Source organism: Trichoplusia ni, chromosome 13 (assembly GCF_003590095.1).
Source record: "Trichoplusia ni isolate ovarian cell line Hi5 chromosome 13, tn1, whole genome shotgun sequence".
NCBI lineage: Eukaryota > Metazoa > Arthropoda > Insecta > Lepidoptera > Noctuidae > Trichoplusia > Trichoplusia ni.
The window spans coordinates 9,693,137-9,699,749 of record NC_039490.1 but is presented as its reverse complement, the minus strand read 5'-3'; positions in this window follow the sequence as shown (position 1 = coordinate 9,699,749).

The following is a 6,613-nucleotide window of genomic DNA, read 5'->3' as shown; positions in this document are numbered from 1 at the left end:
AATTTGTCGCAAATTTCCTCATGATGTCTTCCATCACCGTTCTTATCAAGTAATAACTTAACTACACGGACAGCGGAGTGGTTGAGGTCACTACGCCACGTGCCGGGGGTTTGATATCCACGTCGGACAAGCGTTTATGTCTTGTCCTGAGTCTGGATGTCTATGACTTAAATGATCGTGAAACCGCCCGCGACACAAGGATTAAAATACTTAACGAAATAGTCGTTTAAAGAAAATATGTACTTGGTAATACGTAACTGAATTCCAAAGACAATTCCTGGCTTCCAACGCCATCATAGTTGGTTAAATGGTTATAAGAGACTATTGTTTTCAATTTCTTTTTAAATTCCATTAACAGTCCTGTGTTTTAAATTTGATTGGGCTTTGTTTAATTAAAACAAGATTTATAAACGGCTGCGGTGACACCATACGTGTGTTAACTCCTAAGTGACTGTGATGTTATGGGAGTTGTCTTCAGGAACTTGAAGATATCTTCAACAAGAATTATGCAAGAGATGTGAAGTATAGTCTTGTGGTATTAACGTTTTACTGCTTATTCAAAGGTATAAGGTTCGATTTTTCACGTACAAATGTCTGTTCGAATATCAATAATATTATAAATGCGAAAGTAACTCTGTCTGTTTGTTTCCACGTCTAAACCACTGAACCGATTTTAATGAAATTTGGTACAGAGATAGAGTTGGTCTTGAGAAAGAACATAGGATAGTTTTTATCCCGGACTTTTGAAGAGTTGTCTTGGAAACGCGATATAACTGACCTCGACGCGGGCGAAGCCGCGGGTGAAAAGCTAGTATGTGTTATAATATATTGATAGTTGAGTGGTTGAGGTCACGAAGATAATCCTAAAACCGAGAATTTGTGTGATCAAATGCTTGTCCTGAATCTGGGTGTCTTTGTGTATGTGACTTGAATGTTTGTGACACCCCTGCGCCACAACGATTAAATTACTTAAAAAAATGTATTTCCTATTGCTTAAAAATTATGAAAGAAAATATTGTGTAGACACGAGTACATCAAATAATGTTTTAATATTCGTTTGAGGTTTAATAAATAAATAGGGATGATGACGTAGCATAAATCGTAAAAATCCATATAGTCACTTGGATATTTAAAAAAATTGACACGTGTTAATAAAAACAAGCTAATAATATTCGCCCACTGAATAATATCCATCAAAAATACTTCATTTTACTACTCATTAAGGACAATCAATAAATTATCAAGATTATTATCGCTGTTATTCATTATCTAAGATTACGAATCAAATTCAGCGCCTGCATTGGTTGCTAAGCGGCAAAAATACTTGCATTTATCAAGAAAAAGAAAATCAATCAATTCAATCTTCTAGAACCAAGATCAAATGCATGAAAATGACATTTAAGCATCCCAATTATAACAAGAAAAACATATCCAGGTTAAGCAACACTTGTTACGGTCATAAATGTGATGGGTGACCAATTTTGATTGTAATTTTTTTTTTCAACTATATTTAGAAAGAAGTCCTTTTCCAATTCGTGTGTATCTCGATTTTATGTTTCCGTGGGATCATTTTCGGATGTGTAGCGTGGATCGACTATTATATAGGGCGCCGGGCGGTATCATCATTGAACTATGCCTTTAAAAAAATATTTTTGCCGCCCAACCGATTTTTTACAAGCTTTTATTATCTATAGCCTATTTGTACAGAACCCTCGCTGTCAAATTTAAAAGTATCTTTGACTATGTCACTTTTGAAATATTGACACTGTCAGAATTTTCAGAAGTACTGTGACATTTTCAGACGCTCGTAAATAATTGTTAAAATTGCGTTTAAACAGCGATTGTGCATCTGTTATCTAGTTTGGAGTTCCTGTGATACCACTAAACGAAATAAGTCATGGAACGAGGATTAACCAAAGGCAAAGAAGTTCATATTTGCCGAAATTTGATTTGATAATGTTGGATAAGTTCTTGGTGTGAAACAAAAATTTCTGTTCAGCAGAATTTGGAAATGTAAAAGCTATGTTCGTAAGTATCATTCTTCTTTTAATGGTGCCTATAAATAGTGAAGGTTATCGATCAGGTTTGCGAAGTAATCTTCTTTGTCACTAGCTATAATATCATTAAAAATCTACACATAAAACTTCACGACCTCCGTGGTCGAGTGGCGTATGCACTGGTTTCAAGGTGTCGTTAGCTCTGACGTCCCGGGTTCGATCCCCGGTCGGATTAATGTAAAAATTCACATTTCTATCTCTGTCTGGGTCTTTGTGGTACCTTCGTTGTATCTGAATTCCATAACACAATTGCTTTAGCAACTTACTTCAGAACAATGTATGTGATGTTGTCCGCATTTATATTTATTTATTTATAAAACAAGGTGTCCTAGCAAACGTTGTTTTGCCAAATAAATGAGTTCTAAAGAAAGAAAAATATATAACGGAAATATGAAAAAACATATTATTAAAAATATATTTATCTCAAACTTTTCAAATAAAATTTCGTACACCGTGACACGAGAATTTTATATATTAGATAGTGATCCGCCAATCATGGACAATATAAGACTTGTACTACGATGAGGCTTGGATGTCTGTCCATATGACCATCCAAATAATAAACTGAAAATCGCGGTAAGGTTAAGGTGATTAGATTACTGTGCGGCATGCGTTGACGGTTCAATCCCCGCGACACGAAGAAGTTCCTTACTTTGGGAGTCGCTTTTTTACTGGTCTCCTTAAGCCTTTTTGCTGTTCAGTTTTAAATGAGTAACCTAAAATAGAATCAACATAATTTTCATCTTTTATTACCAGTTAATGTTATCTGTTGTCACAAAATTAATTCCTGTAAATTTCTGACTAACACCATTAAGATTTAGGGGAATACCTGAAACTTGTATATTTCAGTGTAATATTGAGGCAATCTATTGCAACCGGGTGATGTAAGGTTTGTTAAATTGAATATAATTATTTAATATGTTGTGTATTACATGTTTCTTTAAAAGATGATTTCTTTTAGCAGACGCTCTTGTATTTTCCCTAGTTTTTATACACTCACTTTTCTAGTTTGTTTGACGTTTCGGTTGGATTTTTGCAACATTTCGTGGCATTTACCGATAAGCTAGCTGTAATTTTTGGGGTAGCTTCAAACCTAATGGCAATGCAATTTACAACAATAAAAAATGGTGCACTGATTTGATAAAAATCTAATGGATTGACATTTAAAAACGAGTGTTTTGTAGATTTTTTAAGTATATTAATTTTATATTTTTAAGCCTTCTTAGACTTTCTAGCCTCTGACTACCTGTAACGATTGTCAAAGATGCATGAATAACAGCCGAGACCCACAATTTACGTGAGACCCACAATTTAACAAATTTGATGGCATTCACCCGTCATTATCAGCAATCACAGCCCATTTTTGGAGATAGTCCTCTGCCAAAATATGCCAGAACTTCCTAAGGGCTGACAACAACAGGACGAAGTCAAGTTATTTACGTGGAAAAGAGACACCATTACCTACATATATACGTCCGTCCCTTTTTCACAGCAACACCAGCTAGGTACATCAGATTTGATACGAGAAAAAACCAAGTCTGTATCTCGTGGTATTCAGAACAATCAATTTAAGACTTAAAGCCTTTACGTTTAAGGTTTGTTTTAAAAAATACAGCCCTTTTGTCAGATGTCCCCTTATCATTATGGAGTTGACAATTGATTTTGGACCCTACCCCTTGAACAGTAAGATATGTTTTAGAAAATTTTGCTCTTTTGAGATAGTTATACCAACAATTCTCGTTACCAACTGGTTTCTTGCCATTTACAAATCTTTTCTTGTTACGATAGCATTGGGTACAGGTTGGCTGAGTTAGCAGATTCTAGATTGATTTTAAATATTATGAACTTCCCGAAGACAAACCGGTTAAAACGAGTCGGATTAATGACATCGATGGTTCCGTACAAAATGGCTGAAAAAAGAATAGAATTTAGCAAAAGAAATTGGGCATCCGTCAACCACAGGACCAAGTCTGTCGCCTCAGTAAAATAGATTACTGGAAATTGGGTCTCCCTTTCGATTCAAATTCAGGTTCAAAATGGTGGAAATCCTAGAGATGGATATTTGTTACTTTTTCACGCGAAAACCACTGAACTGATTTGGATGAAATTTGGTAGACGGATAGTTTATAACTTGGAGTAAGACATAGGATAGTTTTTATTTCAATTTTACGTACTAGTCGGATAATTTTCGTCATTTTCCCGGTCAACTAGCATAAGTATACTACAATATCCTAATTAATTATAGTTTCGCTTCACATTTTGTATTTACCGTTGTTTTGTTTTGATAGTTCCACTTTATTGTAATTGTTGTGTAAGGACAAGGAACTGTTACATTGTATCGACTCGATTCACTAGTGATGTACCATCGATTAATATTCGATTTCATTTTTTTGTACATTCGGCGTTAAACGTAGTGTTAAAGTTTTATTACCATCCTTGCCTTTACCCAACTATGCTGGGGTCGGCTTCCAGTCTAAGCGGATGCAGCTAAGTACCAGTGTTTTACAAGGAGCGACTGCCTATCTGCCCTCCTCAACCCAGTTACCTGGGCAACACGATACCCCTTAGTTAGACTAGTTGTGGCTGTGAATGTTTGACGTTTCTAAATAAACTATCTTTTATAGATATGGCTAGTAGTAAGTGTAGTATCTATATCTATACTTATATATAAAGCTGAAGAGTTTGTTTGTTTGAACGCGCTAATCTCTGGAACTACTGGTCCAAATTGAAAAAATATTTTTGTGTTGAATAGACCGTTCATCGAGGAAGGCTTTAGGCTATAAACCATCACGTTGCAACTAATAGGAGCGAAAATACAATGGAAAATGTGAAAAAACCAGGGCAGGTACAAATCATAACTTATATCTTCTACCCACGGGGACGAAGGCGCGGGCAACAGCTAGTTATGTCATATATTGTCAGCTCATGATTAAGGACTCCGGTTGCGTCTAAAACTAGTCGGGTAACCCCGATAAATACGCGGGTAAAACGTTGCATCATTTAGGTTCATATAAATTCTTTCAAAAGATCCACAGTTCATCATTTTCACAAACTAACAAAATTATTTTTTTTATAACCTAGATAGTAGGTATAGACTTTATTTTAGGTACCATTTCAATAACGTATTAAAGTCACAAATCGTAATAGAAGTGTTAGCAATTTAATTAATTAATGGAGATTAAAAAAGAATAACATTCTCCTACGATAAGCTGACTATAACTTATCATAAAAGAAATAAACAAATGGCAATAAAAAACATCAACAAGAATATTCGAACCGCATTATAACCGACTTTTATTGGAAGTCGTCTAAAAATGAGTCAAAAAATATTCGGCGAAAAGAATACAAAATAAACCTATTTTCTGAATTCCCATTAAAATTTTATCAAAATCGGTTCAGCCGTTTTTGTAGTTGTGAATTGCATTGTCATCGGGATTGAAGCTCCCCTGACAATTTCAGCCTGCTAGCTTATCGGGAAGTGCCTCAAAATTGAGTTGCAAAAATCCAACCGGAACGACAAATAAACAAGAAAAGTGAGTGTATAAAAACGTTGCAATATTCGTCCTAAAAAGTGTATAGTAATTATATTCGGCCTGCATGGCACATCACTAAAACAAGAATACCAGTATGATCACGGAGAGGCGTTGTCTTATTCTTGCGATATAAGGCTAGGACTACACGGTGGCAAGAAAGCAAGAATTTAATAAGACGAATGAAGTTTGTAGGTTTTTAGGTAAAGTTTTTTTAGATTAGATTAGATAAATGAAAATTTTAACTATCAATTATTTTCGGTGTAGTTTATTAATCAAAAAACAGTTGAAAACAGCATTTTTTTTTAATAACTTTGTTAAGATGATAGTAAAAAATAAAACACTCGAAAATTTGATAACAATTTTGGTGTAGTGTAAAAAAATACTTTTTAACTAATATAATTCTACAAAAACAGAATAATATAGAAATCTAAAATACCCGATTTCGTTAATTATACTTTGACACAAGCATTATATCACATCTCTTAAAAAAATATCCAAGAATTTCCTCCAATTACCTTAAAAAATCCTTGCAGATTCATAAATAACAATCTCTGATAGATATTAAAACTCAGATTTGATCACCTGATGAATATAATCGCTAATTATTCGCCATTAATTGTATATTAGTGAGATAAGATTAGTCCAAACATGAGGGGCCGATGTTGCGATAGCAAACAATTGCTTTTATATTTATAACTAGTTGTTAAGCGCGTCTTTGCCTGCGTGGATGGATATCGTAAATGCAAAACATAACCCTTTTAACAAACCTACCTCCATGCCAAATTTCATCAAAATCGGTCTAGCCGTTGGGGCATGAAGTGGTAACAAACATACAAACACACCTTTTGCGTTTATAATGCGACTGTGATATATTTTTTTAATATTCCCTTAGTGATCAAAGCTCAAACCGTACTTAAATGGGAAGAGGCTTGAGCCCAGCAGTGGGACATATATAGGCCAGTATTTACATAGCTTACTAACAATAATAATAAGTAGGTTAGGCATAAAAGCATACGAAAAACT